Source organism: Anabrus simplex, chromosome 1, assembly GCF_040414725.1.
Source record: "Anabrus simplex isolate iqAnaSimp1 chromosome 1, ASM4041472v1, whole genome shotgun sequence".
Lineage (NCBI taxonomy): Eukaryota > Metazoa > Arthropoda > Insecta > Orthoptera > Tettigoniidae > Anabrus > Anabrus simplex.
The window spans coordinates 701,041,442-701,067,142 of NC_090265.1; positions in this window are offsets into that span (position 1 = coordinate 701,041,442).

A 25,701-nucleotide genomic window follows, 5' to 3' on the forward strand; every position below is an offset into this window, starting at 1 on the left:
CGTCTCTGACTGCTTGCCAGCAGGGAAGTAACGTATTGCCATTTTCCTCATCATGTTTTTAAATTCTTGGTTGTTCCTTGGGTAGAAGGCAAGAGAGGCGTCAATCGGCCTATCTGCGGGATATTGGCGGAATATCGTTGGAGGTTATGACCGCCCTCGAACAGATTAAGTAATAACACCGTTAGTCATCTTCTTATCAGTTTACCTAAGAATCGCTGCGCCTAAATTTCTCCTCTGTTACCGCTTTATTATATCCATAACTCACACCGGCATAATTTATTGAGGGGCATTTCATTTTCCAATACATTCACTTGGCATTTACATGTTTGTCGTTATCCAGCTGTCATCAGTTATAATCCATTTTCTATTAATTTCAACTTTCTTAACTGTATTATTTTCTTCCTTAATTACCCCGTATGTACGCGAGTGCTAGAATCTACTGGATATATGTCCACCAAACTTCATATGTAGAATTCACCTGTCCTTGGGTAGGTTTTAGGGCAAGTATTGTTTCTAACTCCCTGAACTGACTGGGGGTTTATACGAAACCGAAACCGTGGTTTTGCACTCCCAAAAAATATACACAACCAAACTTAATGGAAATCTACCCGCGTTAATGGAAATTAATTCCTAAAGTTTTTTTCTCATGTGCATCATTTCGATATGAGGATTAATAAGGGAGATATCATTAACGGACCGTTTTTCGGTACAAGTCCCATCGGACTTAACTCAAGAGCGGGTGCGTGTAAAGCGTATTTCTTACAACTTGGAAACTACTGAAGATATTCGAATCAAACTTTATATTTAGCATCCGCCTGTCCAAAGGTAGGTTTTAAATTTCAATAACATTTCGTGTTCCCGGAATGGACTGGTGGTTTATAGGGAACCGAAATGGTGATTGTATTCTTCCACAGTATACACAGTACAAGACCAACCTGACTGGAAATCGACCAAACGTGATGGAATTCCATCCCTAAAACTTTTTTTCATGTGTATTTTTTCGTCAGGAGGATTAATAAGGGAGATATCATGAATGGTCAGTTTTGCAGGTTAAGTCCAGCAGACATGGCCCAAAAGGTGTTGTACGTGGAGCAGATTCCTTATCTATATATATAAATAAAATAGTAACGACTCTGTGCCTCTACATTGATTATTTTGGCGAAATTTTCACACACCTACCCGTTTAAGGGGTAATAATGACCACCTGCACTTTTTTTGCTTTAGTTTCCTGAAAGTCCTAATTTTGACCCTCCTCGCCCAAAATCCAGATTGCGGCATAATCTGTCAGACGAAAAAGAAAATGGTAATTTGATAAAATTATACGTTTTAGCCTGTAACAGACGGAAAACTTCCAAGATCTTAAATTTTTCACTTTTTTCCACCGAAGAATATAGAAATATGGAGGCAATTTTAATGATGGTGCATACCTGCAGGAAGTCCTATCACATAACGGATTGCACAATCTCCGTTCAATTTGGAATGATCTACAACCTTGGTCTTATGACTTTTTGTCGTATCTGTATCCTTTTTACGTTTGATTAATCGATGTTAAGTAAATTTGGACTTTTCACATGCATAATTCATGCTTTCAATCACTTATAGGAAATATAGAACCATCAAACTCTTCACGAAAATTGGCCCACCCAGTAGCCATATGTGAGCCACATGCTATGTATGTAGCTGCCACATAATTATACGAAAAGTAATGCAATGTGAGATAATCTTACAAAAACGTTACCCTGTTCAACGTTCCTAACTCAGTCTAACCCAAGAATAGATGAGATATCATATGACCAGACATTTAGGCCACTAAATCCGGCATCTTATTGTACAATCCTTTGTCGATATGACGTACGTTTAGTAGCAGTTAATCTGTAAATGAGGGTCTGCAATATTGTAAGCACGCATATACTTTCGTATGTCAATATATATATATATATTCACTGATGTCGATTTGTAGCGATCGAGAAAGGGTGTGTCTGCTATTGTAATCAGTACTCCCCACACCGACTTTGACTGGCAGTAGCAATGGGGTCCTTCTCCAACTCCTGTGTAACTGGCAGTAGTAAGGAAGGCCTGCCGCTGTAATGAATAGTTCACTTCTCGATTTGACTTGTAGAAGGCAAGGGAGCATGAAGTTTTGTTTAAAACTCCCCTACCCGATTGTGTTTGGCAGTAGGCAAGGGTGCCCGCAATTATAAACAAATGTCCTCATCTAAAATGTGACTGGCATTAGGCATAGTGGCCTGCTATTTTGATGGACACTCACCAACTTGGTGTGACTGGCAGTAAGCTGGCTGGCAATAGGAAAAGGGGCATGACATTATAATGATAACTGCACAACTCAATTTCGACTGATAGGAGGGTAGTTGCCTGCCTTTATAATAATAACTCCTCAAGTGCAATCTGTCTGGAAGTAGGAATGGGGGCTGTCATTGTAACGAAAACTCCCCAAATCAATTGTGACCCCGCAGTAGGCAGTGGGGCCTGCAATTATAATGTAAACTTCCCAACTCGATTGTGAATGGCAGTAGGCAAGTGAGCCTGCCGTTATATCACAAATCCGTAACAAACACTTTACATTGGAAACATCGTATTGGGACCTCCCCATGCTGTTTCTCGGTTAACGTTAAGAGACATGCAATTTTAAAACAATCTTATTTACTGCATGCACAGTATTTGCTTCGATATTCGAATACAATGTAGAATACCGTAGCGAAGCACGGGTACATTTCCTAGTTTAAAAATATTTTTCCAGCTGGGGTAACGAATGTGTTCTCCACATGCCACTGTAACAGTGCATTTCACGTTTCACAGGAAACATACCCTGTTTGCTGACTGTCTGCAGTGACCATAAGTAGGAACTTTTCCCAAACATCAGAAATGAGCCCATCGCTCGGGATTATTTTTTATTCACTGTTTTGAATTTTAGGCATAACGCTGTCCGTCGATTCACGAGGGATGGTAAACTTCAGCTCAAAAGTAATGGTGAACTCAACCATTCCATCATCCTTTTGACCTCGAAATACTATGTACACAAGGGATTATTCATCTCTGGATGAACCACATTGCTTGTAACATCAGTAAAGCAAGCAAGATTATCCCTCCCTAGTCAGCCAACTTCACGTCGAACTCGAACGAATTGGAGCAAGCGCGGGCATTTTAGATTACACGCTCCACTAACGTGTGATGGTGGTTGCATATGCAACCAGGCATATCTTGCTCCGTCTTGGTTGCCCGTCTCAAGTTCGAACAATGCACGTTACTATTTGATTTGTATCTCTTCAACAATTTCAATTATTTGCTTTCAGTAATGTAAAGTAGATGAAGTAAGAAAACTTTCACGAGAGAGAAGGTTTTTCTTCTCTATTGTATTATACCAAAAAGGACACACGAGATTTCACAAGTAAGCCGACGACATGTGATACAGATTTGAACAGTCTGGCAGGAAATGTGAAGCAAACATGTACGTACGTGGGCAGGATCTGAAAGTGATAAATAGCTCACTAATATAGCAATAGGTTTAATAAACGTCACAACAGATGTCCCGTCAGAATACCAGCTGAACGTCAATGCAGGGTGAAAAAAAATGAAAAACCTACAACCTGTTTTCCAGTCATTGACCGGGTCAGGGATGTAATGAATGAAACATATATAGGCTGTTATTACAATGGGGTCGCCATTCCCAAGGTGATTTATTAATGAGTGATAAATGCTATGAAATAATAATGGAGAGTGTTGCTGGAATGAAAGATGACAGGGAAAACCGGAGTACCCGGAGAAAAACCTGTCCCGCCTCCGCTTTGTCCAGCACAAATCTCACATGGAGTCACCGGGATTTGAACCACGGTATCCAGCGGTGAGAGGCCGACGCGCTGCCGTCTGAGCCACGGAGGCTCTCAATGCAGGGTACACTGGGAAAATAGGTGCGCCTATACTGTTCCTACTAATCCAAGTATGATAGCTATCACGAAGTCTGAGTTGCTCTTTTGTGGTAAGATGAAACATTTCCACAACTGTACCAAGAAGGACGAAACTGTACCGTGTACCCCAGCATTAGCCCAATAACCTCGATTTATTTCGGCCTCCCCTTAGTCAGAGTCCTTAGGCGCCGCGGCGCTCACTTTGCGGATCACTGATATAAGTCATTGCTGTCAACACATCTGGTTCCAGGAATCCCCCACCACCAAAAACTCATCCCGCACAATTTATCCCACAGTATAAAGCAAGCTGGAGATCCAAACCCCCATGCCACCGACTGAAGTCTCATTCATCCGTGCATTCATCCATATATTCATTAACTCACTCACTAATTCCCATAGTCATTAATGCCGTTATTCACCCTTGCATCTATTTACTCAATAATCCGCTTTCAGTTCAAACAGCAACTATTAATTTCCAAGTCAAGAAATACATACAGGGTGTCTCGTATAAACTAACACCGTCTAAGCGGCGTTTTTACACTCCGATATGTAAGCTTCAGTAGGGAGGCGCGCACAGAGATCTTGACCTTGCAAGCAGCCTGCACGTGTTCGACCTGGCAAGTATCAGCCGCCAGTCTGAATCTCAGCTGTTAACATCATTGCAACACCGTATTTTCGTATGCAAAGTTTCTGGTTTCATCTTAATGACCTTGTAAACAGCCATAACTCTAGCTATTGGTGTGTAGAAAATCCTAATTGTGTTTAAGAAGTCCCTCATTACGATAGGAAGATTGGTGTTTTGCGTGCTGTTAGTGCAAGGCGAATAATTGGGCCTACATTTTTCCGAAGACGACAAAAACCGAGAAGTACCAAGATGGCATTCTGACGCCGTTCTTCGAACAGTTAATGGAAGAAGAAAAATTGCGTGGCTGGTTTCAACAAGATTCATCCCCTGTTCATACACCAGAAGATGCCCTTCTTACAATGTCGAAAGTGTTTTCGGACAGAGTGATCAGTGCTGGTCTATTTTCCCCTCGTTCTCCAGATCTAACAGAGTGTGATTTTAATTTGTGGGCTAAACTGAAAGAAAACGTGTATCGAACAAATCCTCACACATTGGAGGAACTGAAAGAAAACATTGTGAACTAAATGAGAAACATTACAGTGGCAGAACTCACTTAGGACAGCCAGAATGTGGTTATCAGATACAATGCCTGCACAACCCAGGAAGGATAACCCTTCCACCTTTTATAAGGTGGAGGTGGGATCCATCGCTGAGTCAGAGGGAAAAACCAACACTGGAGGATAAACAGATTAAGAAAGTATGAAAAAATCAAATCAAGGGCAAGGAATGACCGACAGGATAGACGAAAATAATAGAGCTGCAGATGGAAAGAAAAGTCTATGGCAGAAAAAGCGAGAAAAAATGAGTGTGAGTCCGGTGGGAAGGGGTGGGATGGAAGGAAGGGTGTTGTACAACGAGGTTGAAGACACGGGAGTGGAAAGAAGTAAGAATAATACAGTAAAAATATATACAGGTTATGAAAGCATGACCTACAGCGTAGAGTGAACCATCTAGTGATGAGGAAAGTACGAATTTCTAAAACATCGAAATGAAATAACAATAGTGATAGGACAGGAAAGAGAACTACCAACGTAAATCCTTAATGGCTGGCAATCACAAATAGATATTGCTTTTGTGAGAAAATCCCTCGCAGGTAACATTCACATCAATCCTTTCAACCGCTTATGGTTGACCTACCGTTCCGCTCAAATAGGTCGAAGTGTGTCCATTTTCCCTCCACTTGCAAGAACAGCATCATATCGAAGTGGCTTCTTTGTTCGTTCTGCTCGGCTATGCAATGAATTCTCACCATAGACAAAACAGCTACCTGCTGAACTTTTCTGTAAAGAGGTAAAAATAATGTATATATAACGAAACATTCTGTATATAACATACTTTTCTACTGTGTATCGGGCGAGTTTGCCACGCGGTTAGGGGCGCGCGGCTGTGAGCTTGCATCTGGGAGATAGTGGGTTCGAATCCCACTGTCGGCAGCCATGAAAATGGTTTTTCATGGTAACCCATTCTGACACAAAGCAAATGCTGGGACTGTTCCTTAATTAAGGCCACGGCCGCTTCCTTCCAACTCCTAGGCCTTTCCTATCCCATCATCGCCAAAAGACATATCTGTATCTGTGCGACGTAAAGCCGCTAGTAAAAAACATTCTACTGTGTGAGTTCTCCATGCGTGGAAGGACGGGTGAAAGTTTGTGATCCCGAGTGAGTCTCTGTATGGGTAAGAATGAGCCAGTCTAGCAGAAGTATGTGTGTGTGTGAGTCGAATTACTTGAATGTTGAAAAGTTCCTGCGATTATTATGTAAATAATACGTCTATGAAAATACGGTAACTATGTATAAGAACGTTCTGTAACCTATAACTGATTTTTAATATTGTATTTTTAAGTCGGGTTGGAGGCACATTCGTGTATGTGGATCTATGCCCTTTCTCTATTCACCATCGCTGAACTGATTCTACAGTTTGTGGATAATAATAATAATAATAATAATAATAATAATAATAATAATAATAATAATAATAATAATAATAATGACCACTTCTGTGCTGTTTGGTTAGTGTGATTAGCTGCCACCCTCGGAGGCCCGGGTTCGATTTCCCGCCTCTGCTACGAATTTTTTTAAAAAGTGGTACGAGGGCTGGAACGGGGTCCACTCAGCCTCAGGAGGTCAACTGAGTAGAGGGGGTTCGATTCCCACCTCAGCCATCCTCACTTCTCCTCCAGGAAAATGCCGGGATGGTACCTAACTTAAGGCCACGGCCGCTCCCTTCCTTCTTCCTTGTCTATCCCTTCCAATCTTCCCATCCCTCTACAAGGCCCCTGTTCAGCATAGCAGGTGAGACCGCCTAGGCCAGGTACTGATCCTCCTCACCTGTTGTACCCACGTCCCCAAGTCTCACGCTCCAGGACACTGGCCTTTAGGTGGTAGAGGTGGGATCCCTTGCTGAGTCCAAGGGAAAACCAACACTGGATGGTTAAAGAGATTAAGAACGGAAGAAAGAAACAAGAAATAAATAAATAATAATAATAATAATAATAATAATAATAATAATAATAATAATAATAATAATAATAATAATAATAATTGTTACGGAGTTATCCGTGGAAGGCAGAGGTGAAAGAAGGTGCGGGATGGAATGGGTCTAACTACAAGTTCGAAAGATGAATTAACATTTCAACAAAGGTTATATTTTCAAAACTTAACAATGGTAACATAGAATTTGAAAATTTAACAAGTAAACAACAAGCCAAAATCAGATACAAAGAAATTACAAGTGTTAGGGCATTATTACAAGATCTGGGCTTCGAGCCCCACAATCACAATACTTGAGCTATTAGCCCAACTTTACCAAGGTACAAAATTGGACAAAGGGGCAGAAAACCCCATCATGCCAAGGAGCACTTGCTCCTAATTACAATGTTAAGCCTCCTAGATGCACACAGAGATCAAATTTAGGAAAGAGCATACCGCTCTCAAAGTTCAAGCCTATCAGGAGGCCATAAGCAGACTTCACACTAACTGCCCTCAAGGCACACATATAATGGTACAGGGGTACCTCGTACCCAATCTACTGGACCTTCTCAGGAAGGAAAACGAAACGAGTTAAATAAATGGCCCAAAATACAAAACTGAATGGAGGCGATTACTTGCACTCCTACGCTAAAGTTTTTTTTAAAACCTATGTGGCGCTAGGTCGATAATACAGAGGCTAATCCCAAGCTAGGGAGGTGACTCGTATGAGAAAACTTTAATACGTTAAGGAAGAGAAGAAACGGTTATGAAAACGTAGTCACCGAGCTCGACAGCTGCAGTCGCTTAAGCGCGGCCAGTATCCAGTAATCGGGAGATCGTGGGTTCGAGCCCCACTGTCGGCAGCCCTGAAGATGGTTTTCCGTGGTTTCCCATTTTCACACCAGGAAAATGCCGGGGCTGTACCTTAATTAAGGCCGCGGCCACTTCCTTCCAATTCCTAGGCCTTTCCTATCCCATCGTCGCCATAAGACCTATCTGTGTCGGAGCGACGTAAAGCAAATAGCAAAAATAGAAAACGTAGTCACCTCAATTTAAAAATGAAGGGGAGCTCGAGAGGGTAAATCACTCTCTATCCCCGCTTTACAGTAAGAGATATTTGTAGATTTTACATAGACAGAAAAGGAATTTACATTTTAAAAAGATGGGTTACATATTAAAGGATTCGAACCCTCCCCGAGAGTTAGACTGCTGAGCTAGCTAGAAATAAAGATGTTAAAAGGCCATTACCTTGTAGAAGAACTGCTGTCTGAAGAACGAGGCGCTTCCCGCCCCCTGCTACATATCCACACACTAAGCTAGATGTTACTGAAGTGGCACCGAGACAAGAAAATCAGCAGTTTTATACCCTCGTGGAAAATTCGAGACCTTTCAGGAATGAGGAGACACACCTCCCAATTTTATTGGTAGACAAATAATTACACATGGAAATTCGAAGAAGAAAGCAATGATTGGAGGAAAATTAATTATGGAATTTAGTGATTGGTTAAATTCAAAACAGGCGGAAAGAAAGGATTAATGTTGCCAACCCACAAACCAAAGAACAAAATTTAGTAAAAACAAAACTTAGGAATAGAAAATTTCTTCAGGAGAGTACATTCCATTACACCAGAGTGCATTACCATAGTTTTTGGTAGAGACATCTGTTAGGGAATGTCCACACTTCTTGATCCATGAAAAACAAAAGCAAATTAAAACACTCAGTGACATCTTCTGATAAACCGTAGAATTAGTTCAGTAGTAAAGTTCAGAGCTTCTCCTGTAGAGGAGTTTCAATTGGCGCAAGATTTGAATTATTATTATTATTATTATTATTATTATTATTATTATTATTATTATTATTATTATTATTATTATTCATCGTTAGGGCCACTAAGGAACGCGAGATCTCAACTGTTTGTCATCTTGCGGACCAGCCAGGTTTTCATTCTTTCGGAGTGTGCTTTCTTCCATGCATCAGAATAGAATGGACATGCTTTAGTCGAGTTGAACTTGTTGATGAAGTTTGAGTTTAAGTGATGCTCGGAGTTGAATGTCCGTTTCTGTGATTCCATACTTTAAAATATCCTTATCGATCTCCACCAACCAAGGAGGAATCGTTTTGAGACTTCTGAAGTAGGATAACAAACGTTTACAGATTCTTTCAGCTGGCAATCTGAAGAGGTGAGCGTAAAATGTTATCCTTCTTTTCCCGATTACGCTCGATATCTTTTCAGTGTGGGTGTATATTTCTAGGTTGCTCCGAAGTCTGTAAACAAGTACCGATGGACCGGCATGTTTGCCCAAGGTTTACCTTGCCATACGTACAGGGAATTGTGTACACTCCAGAGTGTAGTAGTGGGGGAAAATTTGTCCTTGCTTTTACCTAAACTGTGAGTATTTCTTTTGACGGTGCCAAACACTGTTTTGATATTGTCCTTCGGAGGACCTTGGCAATTCGATCTATGATATTGTGGTTGAGGAAGGTATAGCACTCAATAAGTACGGCTATACACTAAAAGGCAAATATTCCCGCCCTATTCTGTGGTTTTTAATGGCTCATCACTTAATGCTAACTTGTCTAGTTGCATATTAAAATCACGAGACATAACCATCAACAAACTCACCTCAATGTAAGTATCAAGAATGGAGGTTCCCTTACCAAAGTAAATAATAAATAAATGATCAATCAAGACATTCATAATTAAGTCTGTTTTCAAGTTTGATGAGGAATTAAGGAAATACACACACGCTCTCTCTCACCCTCACTTAATTTAATGTTATATATTCCTGCCTTTATTTTCATATACGCATCACTATAATCGTAATCTTCGGTGTTTGCTTGGTGTAAATAATTCAGTTCCCTTCTTGACATTTTCTATTAAATGTCGGACTGAAGTGAAAACACGCTGTAATAACACACACAAGCAAATATATTACACGTACATAAGCCGCAAGTCAATAAGAATACACAAAGGCTAAGTCTGCAAACCGAATCAAATTCGTGACAAGAGGAGATAATGTTTCTTTCCTTTTCGGAGGAATTCTAGCAGATTTTTCTTGCTTCTTATGCATCCTGATCGAATTTTATACGGAAATCCCCCGTTCGTCATTTCACACCATAAAAAACAAACCCCATGGCACTACAGGCCTTGAAAGGCCTTGACCCATCTGCTCAGCACGAAAGCCTATAGATTAAGAGTGTCGTGTGGTCAGTACGACGAATCCTCTCGGCCGTTATTCTTGGCTTTCCAGACCGGGGCCGCTATCTCACCGTCAGATAGCTTCACAATTCTAATCACGTAGGCTGAGTGGACCTCGAACCAGTCCTCAGGTCCAGGTAAAAATCCCTGACCTGGCCGAGAATCGAACCCGGGGCCTCCGGGTAAGAGGCAGGCACGATACCCCTACACCACGGGGACACCCAGCCATTTCACACCAACTACGTTATTAAATGCACTATTCGAACATGCCACAATTCTACTTACCTGGTATTACCCCCCCCCCCCCAAAAAGTCCTTTAATTATACCCGAAATTGTATCACTGCTCGCCTCTGTGGTGTAGTGGTTAGTGTGATTAGCTGCCACCCACGGAGGCCCGAGTTCGATTCCCGGCTCTGCCACAAAATTTCTAAAGTTGTCTGAGGCCTGGAACGGGGTCCAATCAGCCTTGGGAGGTCAACTGTGGAGAGGTGTGTTCGATTCCCACCTCAGCCATCCTGGAAGTGGTTTTCCGTGGTTTCCCACTTCTCCTCCAGGCAAATGCCGGGATGGTACCTAACTTAAGGCCATGGCCGCTTCCTTCCCTCTTCCTTGTCTATCCTTTCCAATCTTCCCATCCTCCACCAAGGCCCCTGTTCAGTATTGCAGGTGAGACCACCTGGGTGAGATACTGGGTATCCTCCCCAGTTGTAACCTCGACTCAGAGTCTGAAACTCCAGGACACTGCCCTTGAGGCGGTAGAGGTGAGATCCCTCGCTGAGTACGAGGGATAAAACAACCCTGGCTGGTAAGCAGATTAAGAAAAAGAAAAAATTGTAACACTAGTGATTTTAACAACACGGCAATGGCAATACGTAATTTTCGCAATTTCCGAAATAAACCGTGACTGTTTAGTGCAACATGTCAGATTAACAATAACTGTAGGCAAGTAAGATCCCTAGTCTGTACGGGTGGTGACACTGGATCGAACCCACATTTTAAAAATAACTATAAAGAGTAAGGTTCTACCCTTAACGTATAAACTTACGTGCCAGGAACTTTAGGCAGTTCCCTTCACGTCCCCGTTCTGTGAGTTTCCCTTTGTCGTTCCATCGTTGTAACCGTCGGCCTTGAACGTGAATTTGAGTGCGTCCATCTCCTCTTGGATATTTTATGGCTCAAATTCGTTTCGCTCTTGTGGTGAGTGTCGTGTAGGAGCTGGCAAGGCTAGCGCTCAGTGAGCCACCTAGTGACGAACCAAAGTACCACTTACTATAGACCAACGGTGAAGCATTCTTAAATTCAAAACTCAAGTTTTTGTAACATCGTTACGGCCTCACTGGACCACGTTTATTTAGATTTCCAACCATGTTTACGTATCTTTGCCCACATGTCCTTCATTCTCTTAATGTGATCATTTCTTTTTCCTCTGACAAGGGGAGTCGTTTCAGTTTCCCTACCGAGCTCGATAGCTGCAGTCCCATTTTCACACCAGGCAAATGCTGGGGTTGTACCTTAATTAAGGCCACGGGCGCTTCTTTCGCATTCCTAGCCCTTTCCTGTCCCATCGTCGCCATAAGACCTACCTGTGTCGGCACGACGTAAAGCAACTAGCAAAAAAACAAAAAAAAACAGTTTCCCTGGTTTGACCTCATCTTCAGGTACCTTCCAATTCTGGATTTTTTGGTTAAAGATGCGTCTATCTAGAACATCTTGTTCAGTTCACTGGCGGTTCGTGCATGGAGGGATTTTGGGCGCCGCCCCACCACCTTTTCAAAAAACATTTAACGTTATTTCACTCTGTAGTTGATTACATAAATATACGGACAAATGTAGCTGACCTATATAACACTAGCCATTTTAACAATATGGCAGTGGCAATACGTAATTCTCGCAAATAACGAAATGAAGTCGAACTGATGTGGTGTGCTATTCAGTTAAACAATGCTTTCTTTATTATTTCGGCTGTAAACATTTTGCTTTTCTATGTTCAAGGAAATGGCAAAGGCTTTCAGACCGTGGCTGCTGTCCAGCAAGCACGATGTTTTCTCTTTAGTCTGAAGGAGCTCGGGCTGTGGCAGGAGAGCCCTCAGAAAGTACCTAGACCAAATAAAGTAGAGGCAATACCCGACACTTCCGGATTTAGCCTTGTTAAAATCGGAGACAATTCGCAACTGGTGCTCCTAGTGGCGTGACCTGAAAATTCGCGCTAAATTCAAATATCAATGGAAATGTATATACGGAAATGGATAAATAAATTTCGTCTAGAAAGAAAGTGTTACTAAAATACAAAAGTTGCTAAAGCAATTCTGGATAAATGAATGAAGATTTTCTTTGCTAGGGGCTTTACGTCGCACCGACACAGATAGGTCTTATGGTGACGATGGGATACGAATGGCCTAGGAGTTGGAAGGAATCGGCCGTGGCCTTAATTAAGGTACAGCCCCAGCATTTGCCTGGTGTGAAAACGGGAAACCACGGAAAACCATCTCAGGGTTGCCGACAGTAGGATTCGAACCCCCTATCTCCCGGATACAAGCTCACAGCCGCGCGCCTCTACGCGCACGGCCAACTCGCCCGGTGAAGAATTATTTAACAGGTTATTATTTAAAGACTGAAATTAAACATATAATCAAGATTTGAAATGGACTGCTGTGAAATGGCTTGATCTTTCATTTATTCATTACTTTTTTAGCTTTAGCATTCTTGCCTGAACTTTCACGGGTAGTTTTGTCCTTTTTCTCATTTAAAAGAATTGTATCATCACATTAGGACACTTGTCAATAAAAATATCGGCACATTCCTTACACACATGATTCATTGAATTTACATTTAAGAGCTGGACAATTTTCATTTTAATTTGAAGCCTACTAACAGAAAGAAAATCTATAAATTTAGCCGGAAAAAAATAAAAAATAAAAAAAATTAAAAAAGCAAAATTTCCCTATAAGCAATACTTGCCATTACATTAGGGTAAAGCAAATTTGCATCATCATACTGTTTCAACAAAATATGTACATTTCTTAAATCACCCATATTTTCTTCAGTGCTTGACAACGCATTACGGCATTCCAAATGGGGTCACTTGGAACACAACCAGCCACACACATATCCATATGCATTTTCCTGAATTAAATCAAAACCCACAGATCACACCTACAACAACACATCGGTGTTGAAGGTTAACTGCTGCACTAATACAATAAAATAAGCTTATTATATTTTAAGCCAGTTAAATTATTGGTCGTGCAGGTCAGAAGTTTAGGAAGTACTATAAAAATATCTTTGTAACTGGAAGAATATATATGCAAACACAGTATTTACTAACATTTACTTGTCACGAGGGAAACGGAAGAAAGACCGCGAATCCTTCTGCACTTCATAGTTATTGCAGCCAAACGCAGCACATATTTTTCCACTCATATTGACAGGAGGTATAAAGGAATGACACACGATACTGTTTACTTATGTCAACTTAATGTGAACGCATAAATAACGCCAAAAACTTCACAAACAAATACACGTGCTCTTATGACATGATCAGTAACTCCAGGTCACTCTGCTAGACAGAGTTGTAATCGCTGTCACTCGGTATCTCGCAGAGTGTCGCGTATTATCTCTACTGTATTTGCTTAGACTTAGCAAATGGGCGCGGTGCGGGAGTAAGCTGGAAGGACAATGCTGGCTTGTCAGTGGAAGGAAGAGTGCTAATTATTGTTAGAGATTAATTCCAATAGTACATCATGCATACTACTGTTTATGCACGGCAATAATTACAACTCTACTTTTTAAATATTCATAGATTTCTGTCGAGATGTCGCTTGACAGTTGAGTTTACTGAACAGAGCGCATACGCTGGGTTATTGATTTTCCGAGAGTAGATCAGAGACCTTGACAATGTCATATGTTTTCAAAGCTTTGTTAGAAGGTTGTAATAACTTAGCTTTATTTCAAATACAAATTGTTTATTGTACAGTTGGTGAAGTGACTTTGCGGGGATGTGCCGTGTGGTTGTGGAATATTGGAAATAGAAGGTGCATGTTTGGTTTTGGAAACAAGTACGAAGCTAGTACGTTGAGCGCAGGTGCGATGCTGTCCTTACCTAATTGGTCAAATAGTTGTATCATAATGCAAATCTGAACTCTGACTGGTGGAGAACCTGTAGCATAATGAAACTTGAACTATAATGAGCTTCATTAAGATTCAGCTTTCTGGCATATAATATTTATATTTCAGCATCGTCGAGCATAAAACATTTTGCAAAACAATGAATTCCATTATATTGATTATTTAACCAATTCAGTTCTATAAAGAAACTACAATAAAGATTCAAAATGTAACTAAAACGTGAAGGCGCTATTTGTAGGGTGATCAAATATTTAAATAAGGCCTACGTTTTATTGCTTGAAATTTGAGGAAGGAGAAGGAAATTCGAGAGTGCACTGTTTATTTGTTTACATGAATGTCGTTATTATCACTGATGATTGCGATCTGTGAAACAGTGCAGTGCCATAGTACTCGCGATTGCTTTAGCTGTTAGCCTGTTAATGTGTGTGCATAAATGCCATTGTAGTGTATTACTTAATTAATTAAATTAATTAATGTTGTAGTGCAAGCAGATTTCTATTCAGCCAGTGTCATCGGATTATTATTATTATTATTATTATTATTATTATTATTATTATTATTATTATTATTATTATTATTATTATTATTATTATTATTCATCTAAAAGTATCGTGGTCCTGGTCAGTGAAAAACTGGACCGATTAGGGAGAGGGAAGAGATGGTGGTACAGCCCTGCCAGAGTAAAATGTCACGAACCGCTACTGGTTCGGTTAATCCCGCTCAGCCTCAAATCATAAACCACTTCTTGGTGCCATCGGTTTTTCTTTGAGATTCCAAACTGGTGTTAGGATCTGTTTCGTTAGGCTGCTATCAGACGAAGCACGTCACCGAAGAATGTCAGCCTCCTTGTCCTGATGGCGTCCGTTACTTTGCCCACCTTGTTATATACCTACTCATTTTTTCCTGAGTTTCCATGTTCCTTCCTTTCTGATGGGTCCTAAGATCTTTCTCCATATCCTTCGTTCCAGTTTCTCCAGTTCTCAAGCTCAGTGTTTCTGACGCATATAAAACTTACAAGTGTCTGCTAGTGTCGGATCTTAGCTCCCCATGGTAATGCTCTGTAATTGTATGCCTCAAGAGTGTTCGTTTTCATTAATCTCGCCTCCGCACCCTGTTTTTCAATTTCCTTATATCTAGCCACTCTCCTAAATATTTGAAAGCTTCAACCTTTGGAAGATCGCCCTTTGTTGTTTTTATCTTAAATAGACTGTACTTAATATTGGCCATATGCTTCTGTTTCTCAGCTGATACAACGGACGGTGTTATGATTGCAAAATTGCCTGCAAATGCAAGGCAATCTATATGAAGTCTAATTTTATAACGCCTAAAACTGAGTGCAGTTTGGACTTCTTTTCCTTCGCGGACTTTTCTCCATTCTCTGATGACCTTTTCTAAGGCACGCTTAAAAGCAATAGATGATAAACCATCCCCTTACCGAACTCCAATTTTGATGTCAAAGGGTTTAGAAATTTCACCTAGAGATTTAACCTTTGATTTGCTGTTAGTCAGGGTATCTTTGATAATGTTTCTAGTATTATTGTCTAGCCCAAACACTTCCAGGACGTTTATCAATGTTTTTCTGTCAACCAAATCATACGCCTTCTGGAAATCTATGAAAATTATCATTAGGTCTTTTTTTCCTTAGGCTGGCAACAGTGGCGAAGCGTGCTAGTATCCACTTTTACCACTGGTAACAGTTTGAAAATATAAAAATCTCTTACCCTTTATTATTAATATTTAATATATTTGCTTCTTCTCCAGGACGTGTCGCGAGAACTCTATTGCAGTAGATAGCCACCATCAAAGCTGTTACAAACTCCAGGCAGTGGATAGGTGTTGATTCTCTTCTAACAGCTAGGCGAGTATCGCTGCGCATGCGCCAAGCAAAGCCCTTCTCCCCTCGACATTGACATGTACCCTCGTACGTTATCTTGTCATGTTACCACAATGCAAAGTGGTAACGAATACTCAAAACGTTGGTGCTGAGCAGTTCTCTCCTCTCTTTCGGCTGCGCTCAAAAGTGCGCTGTTATAATTTGTGTTAATTATGGTTTTTGATGTAATACGACGTGACTTTTCTCGTTAAAGTGTGAATTTATATTTAAATTGTATTGGGTAAAGGTAGCATATAGTACTGCACAACTCATTAAACGTTAATGTGAGTGCTGTCACTTGCACCTTGAAAATAAGTGTGTTGGTGGGCTCAGAATGCTCGTGTTTAATAGAAAGTTTAATGAACACACCAATTTCCTTAGGAAACTTTGAAGATAAATGAAAACATAATTGAAAAAGTTAGAGCCACGCCTTCTCTTAAGAATTTAATAAAGGAATCGAAAAGAACTGTACGATATTTTCATGACTAGTGGTACAGAGATCTGTATTGGTTACTTGGTTATGCAAAAAATAAAAAAAACTCTACTGTTGGTCTTGTGTTCCATTTCCTCAGGAATGAATGCTTGGAAAAACGAAAGTATGAAGAAAGTATATAGTTTCAGAGTTTTAAAGAGACGCCATGAGGTGTCTCAAGCACAAATGAACACTGTTACCGATGTGATTCAGTTCGGAAAGTCCAGAATAGCGTACAGCTTACGGAAAGAAGGTGCGAGCGACAATATACTCTCAAGGAGTGTGGTAACACTTTTCAAACCGTCACGCGTTACCACTATGCAATTATAGGTAAGGATCTGTTCTGTGCATAGATCGCCCCTACTTGAATCCTACCTGATATTCACCAAGCTGTGGATCAAGTCGTCTTTCAGCTCGTAAGGGGAGAGCTTTAGAAAGAATTTACAAAGAATCTTGTTAGTTATAGATAAAAGCGAGATCCCTCTGTAGTTCTTAATGTTTGTTTTAGATATCATTTTTATGGAGGGCTTGGATGAGGGATGATTTCAAGTAATCGTAACTTCTTTACTAGAGAATTCTTGCTCGTGAACATTCTTCTGAAGACACGGAACAAAGTTCTTTGCGGAAAGTAAAGAATTTCACCTTGTTTTCTGTCACGGCAGTAGTCCAAAAGCTCATTATCATGACTACAATTACTTCACAGAAAGCCGGTCCTAAAGAAATAACAGACCTTTTTTTCGGATGGAGTGTACCTACTTTCTTTTTAAAACAGTGACGTTAAGAGACTCTCATTACCAGGTGATACTAAGCATATTACCGTGGAACTTTCAAACTCATATTTCCCATAATTTTTATTGTATACGCATTTCATATAATTTCCCCGACAAATATTTAATGGTTGTAGCGAAAATATTGTGGCATTTAACCATAATGGTGGGTTTTCGCTGCAGTTTTTACCACGAAGTATTGAATTTCAGGTACTCGAGTTTCAGCTTAATTGAAGGTCATCTTCGCTGAGGTAATAATAATGTATGTTCAGTCCTCAGCCCGAAGGCTGGATGGATGCTCAACAGCTCTACCATCAGCTGTCATAGGTGGCCTAGGCATCACTGAAGAGCGTGGTATGGAAATGAGGAGAGCGATAGTTTCCTGTTGCTTTCCTCACCAAGCCAGAAGTTGCTATTACATATCAGTCTGCCAAGCCCTCTGAAATGCATGCAACAACCGACCCTATGAGCAACATTTTCACATGTATCATAACAGGGATTGGCTGTATAAGGAATGGCAATACTAGCATCACCAATACCTCGGTCACTTTCATATTGTCAAAGCCAAAGATAAGACAGAGACAGATCAGTGAAAGTAACAAAATTGCTCTAACCTATACCAGGAGACATAGTATACTGTAAACACTAGGTCCTGTCAGCAAGGCCAATAATAATAATAATAATAATAATAATAATAATAATAATAATAATAATAATAATAATAATAATAATAATAATAGGTAGAAAACGGCAAAATTGTAATCATTATTAATGAAGATTGAAGAACAAGAAGCCCGCCTTTGTGGTGTAGTGGTTAGCGTGATTAACTGCCATCCCCGGAGGCCCGGGCTCGATTCCCGTCTCTGCCACGAAATTTGAATAGTGGTACAAGGGCTGGAACGGGCTCCACTCGGCCTCGGGAGATCAACTGAGTGGAAGTGGGTTCGATTTTCACCTCAGCCATCCTCCAAGTGGTTTTCCATGGTTTCTCACTTCTCCTCCAGGCAAATGCCGGGATGGTGCATAACTTAAACCCACGGTTGCTTCCTTCCCTCTTCCTTGCCTGTCCCTTCCAATTTTCCCATTCCTCTACAAGGCCCCTGTTGAGCATAGCAGGTGAGGCCGCCTGGCGAGGTACTGCTGTATCCCCCTAACCCAGGGCCTCTCAAACGCCCAAAATCTCACGCGTGCAGAGCGGGGCGCAAGAGCTCCGTGCACTGTGCATCGGTGCCGCTCGGTGCCGCTCGGTATGACTCGGATCAACGCTTCGTCTCTGGGCTACTCGGCTATGCTCGGCTCTACTCGGCTATACTCGGCTCAACTCAGCCCGGATTTGGAGCGCTACGGCGCAAGTGGGGGAGAGGGAGACAGGCGGAGCGAGCGAGACAGGCGTGAGGAAAGAGAGAGACAGCGCTATTGCTCCAAATCGAGGAGTGGGGGGTCTGCACTCTGGTCAACCAAGCCAAGTCGTCTTTTGCACCGTGCACAGTGCATGCACCGCGCGCATGCACCCTGAGAGGCCCTGCCCTAACCCAAAGTCCCGCGCTCCAGGATACAGCGCTGAGGCGGTAGAGGTGGGATCCCTCGCTGAGTCCGAGGGAAAATCCGACCCTGGAGGGAAAACAGATTGAAAGAAAGAAAGAAAGAAAGAAAAAAGAAAGGGAGAGAGAGGGAAAGAAAGAAGAACAAGAAAAGAAAAGATACAGGAGATTCTTTAAATTCTAATTCCTGTTCTTCTTCTTCTACTTCTCCGTACATCAGAGTGCGTAACAATGATGACAGTGTTGCTCAGTATTGGAAATAATAAATAAAAAGAGGAAGTATAATAAGAAGAGCAGGTAAAAAACAATGGAAATCGTAAGAATCTTCCACGCTTCTTACACGTTACGCAAACGTTCGTCCTGAAGTCATAGTGAAGTGATATGTACAGCGGCATTGCAGTGATGTACTTTGAATTGGTTCTTGCACATTACGCATTCAGCCAGAGTGTTCATAATATGAGAATGTGGGTTGGCGATCACCGGTCCTCTAGCTGAGTCTAACATTGCTTCCATTTACTTTTCCAGGCTCCTCACGTTCATCGCTCCTTCTCTATATGATGCTAAAGGGCATGTTAATGACAGAGAGACAAAGTGCTGCATGTTATTTGGACGCGTGAAGAGGATACTTGGATAGGAAAGTACAGGAGAAAAGACCAATTGAACAACCCGGGAAGAGGTGCCACGATCAGATCAAAGAAGATCTAGAAACTAGAATAGAAAAACTTTGGACTCGTACATTTTCTCCGCTGAACGGAAAAAGAACTTAGTAGCTTCTTACGACATGCAGTAACCTTCCAGGTGGCCCACCTTACCCCGTCAGGGTGTGGAATGGAAACTTGTTCAGACGGACAGACGACATGCATGAATCCGCTCACAGGGGAGATCAAAAGTTCGGATGAAACGAAAGAAAAATAATTGTATCAACAAAAGGCACATGAAGTGTAAGAAAATGAGAAAGCCGGGCTGAGTGGCTCAGACGGTTGAGTCACTGCCTTTTGACCCGAACTTTGCAAGTTTGACCCTGGTTCAGTCCGATGGTATTTGAAGGTGCTCAAATACGTCAGCCTGGTGTCAGTAGATTTACTGGTACGTAAAAGAACTCTTGCGGGGCTAAATTCCGGCACCTCGGCGTCTCCGAAAACCGTAAAAGTAGTTAGTGGGGATGTAAAGCGAATAACATTATTGTTAGAGAAAGGGAAACATTTTAGACCCCGTAAATATATTATTATTATTATTATTATTATTATTATTATTATTATTACTATTATTATTATTATTTGGTTTGTTTCGACCCGTAAAGGGTCACATAAAGCAAATTATGATTTGTTGTTATTTTTCTTATTCTTTCAGAATTCTTTCCTCATGTCGCTATGTTTAGCTCGACGTTCGACAAACCATTTGCATGGCTTATCTTCTGAAGCAACTTTCCAAGTGTAGATCTTACGTCTGAAGGTTTTGCGGTCTTCATATCTGTAGGTGTGATGTTGGCGTTATTGAGACCAGTTTGGACTTGTTTGATCCAAACCGTTGTCGTCTTTTATGTTTGTGAGTACATCAATATTTTCTTTGTTAGTCGATTGTCATCTAGCCTCATAATGTGTCCATAAAATTTCAATGGTCCTTTACGGAAATCTCTTTCAACGTTTGATTATTTTGCTGCGATCTTGTGCGATTGTAGACGATATCCTTCATCTGTACGTTTTGTGCCAGGGATTTTTCGGATGATTTTCATTTCAGTTTTCTTGATATATTCGAGATCCCCTTTATTATTGAGTTTAAGGTCTCACTGGTATAGTGTGTTTCAGGTTTGACGACAGTCGCGTAATGTCAAATTTTTGTGTTAATGTTCATACATTTTTGTTGTATATTTTCGCGGTTTTCCTATATGCTTTTCGCATTTCCTTTCACGTATATTTTGTGTATTATTATTATTATTATTATTATTATTATTATTATTATTATTATTACGAGAATATCGTGGATTTCAGAGGTGTTAGAAAGTGCGGGCGTGAATGGGTTGACAGAGAAAAGATGAAAGCATAATTTAAAATAATAAAATTTAACATTTTACTTCTTTCCTTTCTTTTTTCCGACCTTAAATTTTGATGAACAATCTCAATGAACAACAACAAATAATAGTTAAATGGAAAAACGATGAAATCTTCGGCTCTGATCACAACAATAACTTAAGGTAAAATTTAGTTACAATTGAGAAGTTTTCGATACAATACCTTCCAACTGAATGAGAATGGTAGCTCTAAATGTACCTTATTTCAAAGAGCGTAGTTGCTCCACTCGAATACACCTTAGGAGACTGGGCTCCAAACTCTACTACAGTCCGGCCTCTCAAAGGCACAATTTTCTTATCCAAATTTCACGCTAGATCATTTTGAAAACAGCGTCTACTGTCTTGTCTGCTCGACAGTCGGATCCACAATTGTCTATAAATGATTAGAAGTTAAACAGAGGCAATAAGTGCCCATACTAAACGGCCTACATGTACAGAAAGAAAAAGGTTTAAGAAAATCGGCCACGAACAAAATGCTAGGAGGCGAATCACTTGCACCCCTTTTGATATACACTTTGAAAAACACCTAAAATCCTATATGGGCTTATGGCCCGAACTCACAGAGGCTAAGCCTATACTACAGAGGGTGACTAGATGGCGAAAATATTAAGTTCCAAAATAGTGTTAACAATTTAGAGATTTAGGAAAAGGTAGTAACTTCCATACCAAGTTGAATGGGGATTAATAGAAGGTGAACACACTTTATCCCCTAAGTTACATATCTGTGACTTGGTTCTAAAACGGCCAATGTCATTTTTTATCGAAATTGAGATTTTAACTTATACAAACGCGTTTTATCCTGGCTTGCAACATGTTAAAAGGGCCAATGTCTCTGTTAATTACTAAACGAACAGTTAAAGTTTAATTAAATAAGCCCTTGCCAATAATGTTAGATTACCAATAAAGATTAGAGACCTGGCAATTTTTGAAGAATACGACAGAAACAATTAGCGTTTAATATGGTGACTTCCACAAAGGAAGTATAAAGTTATTTAAAGTTAGATGTTGAAAACAATAATTGGATAACTATAAGCAAAACTTTAAATGCTCATAGCTCAAAAACAAGTTTTTTGTCATTGGCCCTTTTAGAACCAAGCCACAAATATTTCCTGGCAGGGATTTGAATAGGGTCCTTAGACTTGCCTGAAAATTTACATTTAAAGGGCGATGTTAAACTTTAGAAATTTACATTAAGAAAGAATTTTGAAACCTTCCTCTCAAGGTAACTTTCTGGGGCTATCACATATTTAAAAGATGTCTGCCATTACGTTGAGCTGGTGGGCCTTCCGACGACGGGCAAGACTTTCCCCTAACTCCACTAACACCACATGCCATTTAGACAGAAGCGATTAAGAAGACAAAATGGCCCCAAAACGCCCCGCTTATACAGCAGAGGGGAAAGTTCCAGAACTCTCTAGGCAGAATGCCTGTACACACTCCCAATTTTAATTGGCTACAAAAATATATACAGAATTCTCTGATTGGTTGACAACTTCAGTAATAAGGAAGTCATGTAGTGCTGACAACTTTAGCACATTATAGAACGATTTACAAACACATAAGGTTTACCAAAGTACACAATATTAAATTCCCTTAGAAAAATTAATTGTCCGTCTTCCCGCTAAAGGAAGCACGTAAATCAATAGTAGAGACATCTGAAGATTAAAGATACAAACATTTTTCAACGCATAGTTTCAGATTGCTAACACAGATGGCCTTCTAAAAGGCGATCAGTTCAAATGCACGGAGAAGGTGTACCCCCGGTATAATTATTTTTTTGTTATTTGCTTTACGTAGCACCGACACAGATAGGTCTTATGGAGAAGTTGGGATACAAAAGGCCTGGGAATGGGAAGAAAGCGGCCGTAGCCAGTCGCGTGGTGTAGAGGTAGCCTGTCTCATAATCCAAAGCCCTTGGTTCGTTTTCCGGCCAACTCAAGGATTTTAATTCAGGACTCGGGAGTAGAATGGGGTTCACTTGATGCGAGATGCTCTTGTAGAAAGCACACAGTGAGAACATGTCGCTACTGTCCTAGTATACATACTTATAGTACGGCTTTTAGTGCCGGGAGTGTCGGAGGACATGCTTGGCTCGCCTGGTGCAGGTCTTTCTATTTGACATCCATGGGCAACCTGCGCGTCTAGATGTGGGGTGATGATGAGGTAAGGAGAAGACTCAAATCAATGTTTATGTACTGTCTATAGAACGTAATAGTTGTCAGACAACGTCAAGCTATACCTACATTGACGCAAGTGTAATAGACTAAAATAACTTGGAAGCAATATTCTCTAACACATGGGTAAATAATGCAAATATTGCTTCTTCTGCTTCTTCTTCTTCTTCTTCGTATTATTATTATTATTATTATTATTATTATTATCATTACTTGTGATGTGTGGCTATGAATTTGTATTTGTATTATTATTATTTACGAAGTTAAGTACGGACGATCGCATTATTTGTGAGATTATGTCACGAAACATCTGCTGTATATATATTAATATGAGTTTATTTACTGTAGGAACACGTAATTAACAGTATATAATTTATTAATACCTGTATATATGATGTATAATCCACTGCAATATTGTGCAACACACTGTAATAGTCTAGAACAACACAATGTGCCACTCGAATTGTGTAGAAACTTCCTTACGTTGTAAATAGGCTATTGGAGACTCTAGAATTTACAAGAAAACATGTTACGTCATATTCTTCTAGAAGCCTGGCCAGGCAACACAAACAAAGAGGCAGTCTTCACGGTATAGGGGAGTTGTTTTTAACGAGACTTGTGTGGAAATCGTATTAGCCGAGTGTTTTGAGTCAAGTATGTAAATTTTGTTGGGTTGGTAGTTGACGTGCAACGGTTGCAGTCTTCTCTTTATTCTCCATAGTAGTGTTTTGTTTATGATGGCAGTTTATTAGTTTGTGTGTGTACAATATGAACTAACTTGTAAATAAAATTGTGTACACAACTGACAATATTTTGTGAGCGTCTTTGTGAATATATCAAATATATTCTAATTTATATACAAATAAAAACCACACAATGTGATTTACGGCTGATTTATGGAATTCAGGCACCTCTTTTTTGTTATTGTTTTTACGATCTGTTTTACGTCGCACAGACATGTATTATGGGACAGAAAAGGGCTAAGTGTGGGAAGGAAGCGGTTATGGCGTTAATTAAGGTACAGTCCCAGCATTTGCTTTGTGTGAAAATCGGAAACCACGAAAAACCATCTTCATGGCTACTGACAGTGGGGTTCGAACCTATTATCTCCCGGATGCAAGCTGATAGCTACGTTAACCAAGCCGTACAGCCACTCTTGCTAATTTCAAGTAGAAATCCCCCACTCCCCACAAGCTCAATGACATGTTGAAACTAAATTAAATATTCATAAAATAAGACATTGATCAATGAAGATCAGTTAAGAGAAATGAAAGTAAAAGAAATGGCGTATGGCTTTTCGCACCAGGAGTATCCGAGGACAGTTCGGCTCACCAGATGCAGGCCTTTTGATTTGACACCCGTAGGTGACCTGCGCGTTGTGATGAGGATGAAATGATGATGAAGACGACACATACACCCAGCCCCCGTGTCAGCGAAATTAACTAATTATGGTTAAAATTTCCGACTCTGCCGGGAATCGAACCCGGGGCCCCTATGACTAAAGGCCAGCACGCAAAACATTTAGCCACGGAGCCGGACAGAAATGAAAGTGAAGGCGTGGGACAAAGTGAAATGAATGAAAACCTACAACCTATTTTCCAGTCAGCGACCAGGTCAGGGATGAAATGAATAAAGCTCCCATCCTGCGGTGAGGACAGGAATTGTGCCGGCTGCCGAAGCCTGTCGCACTCCTCTGGGGCAATGATTAATAACTGACAGATGAAATGAAATGATATTGGATACCGTTGCTGGAATGAAGGATGACAGGGAAAACCTGAGTACCCGGAGAAAAACCTGTCCCGCCTCAGCTTTGTCCAGCACAAATCTTAGTAGTGTGAGGCCGCCTGAGCCACAGAGGCTACCGTGGAATAAAGTATTCTCACAAATTTTTTGCTATTTGTTTTACGTCGCACCGACGCAGATAGGTCTTATGGTGACGATGGGATAGGAAAGGCCTAGGAATGGGAAGGAAGCGGTCGTGGCCTTAATTAAGGTACAGCCCCAGCATTTTCCCGGTGTGAAAATGGGAAACCACGGGAAACCATCTTCAGGGCTGCTGACAGTGGGGTTCGAACAAACTATCTCCCGAATACAGGATACTGGCCGCACTTAAGCGATTGCAGCTATCGAGCTTGGTTTCTCCCAAATTAAGAGGCCTGTTATTAGGTCCGGTTTTAAATAAAGGTTTAAACTGAAGATTGAGGTAAACTGTAACTAGAGTTTAAACCAATGTTGAGTCTTACAATGTCCTGTCTAAATTAAACTGAAGTGAAGGAGGAAATATACGATCTTAATAGCAGTGACTGCTGAAAAGAGACGACTATCGATTATGTTTCGTTTCCTTCGGATAGCAAAAAAAAAAAAAAAAATGGCAGATGAAGCAATAAAAGTTGTCCTAATTTACTTCCAAGGAAGTACAAAACTGACTATGCAATTAGTACGGAAATACGTTTTGCCTTGTGA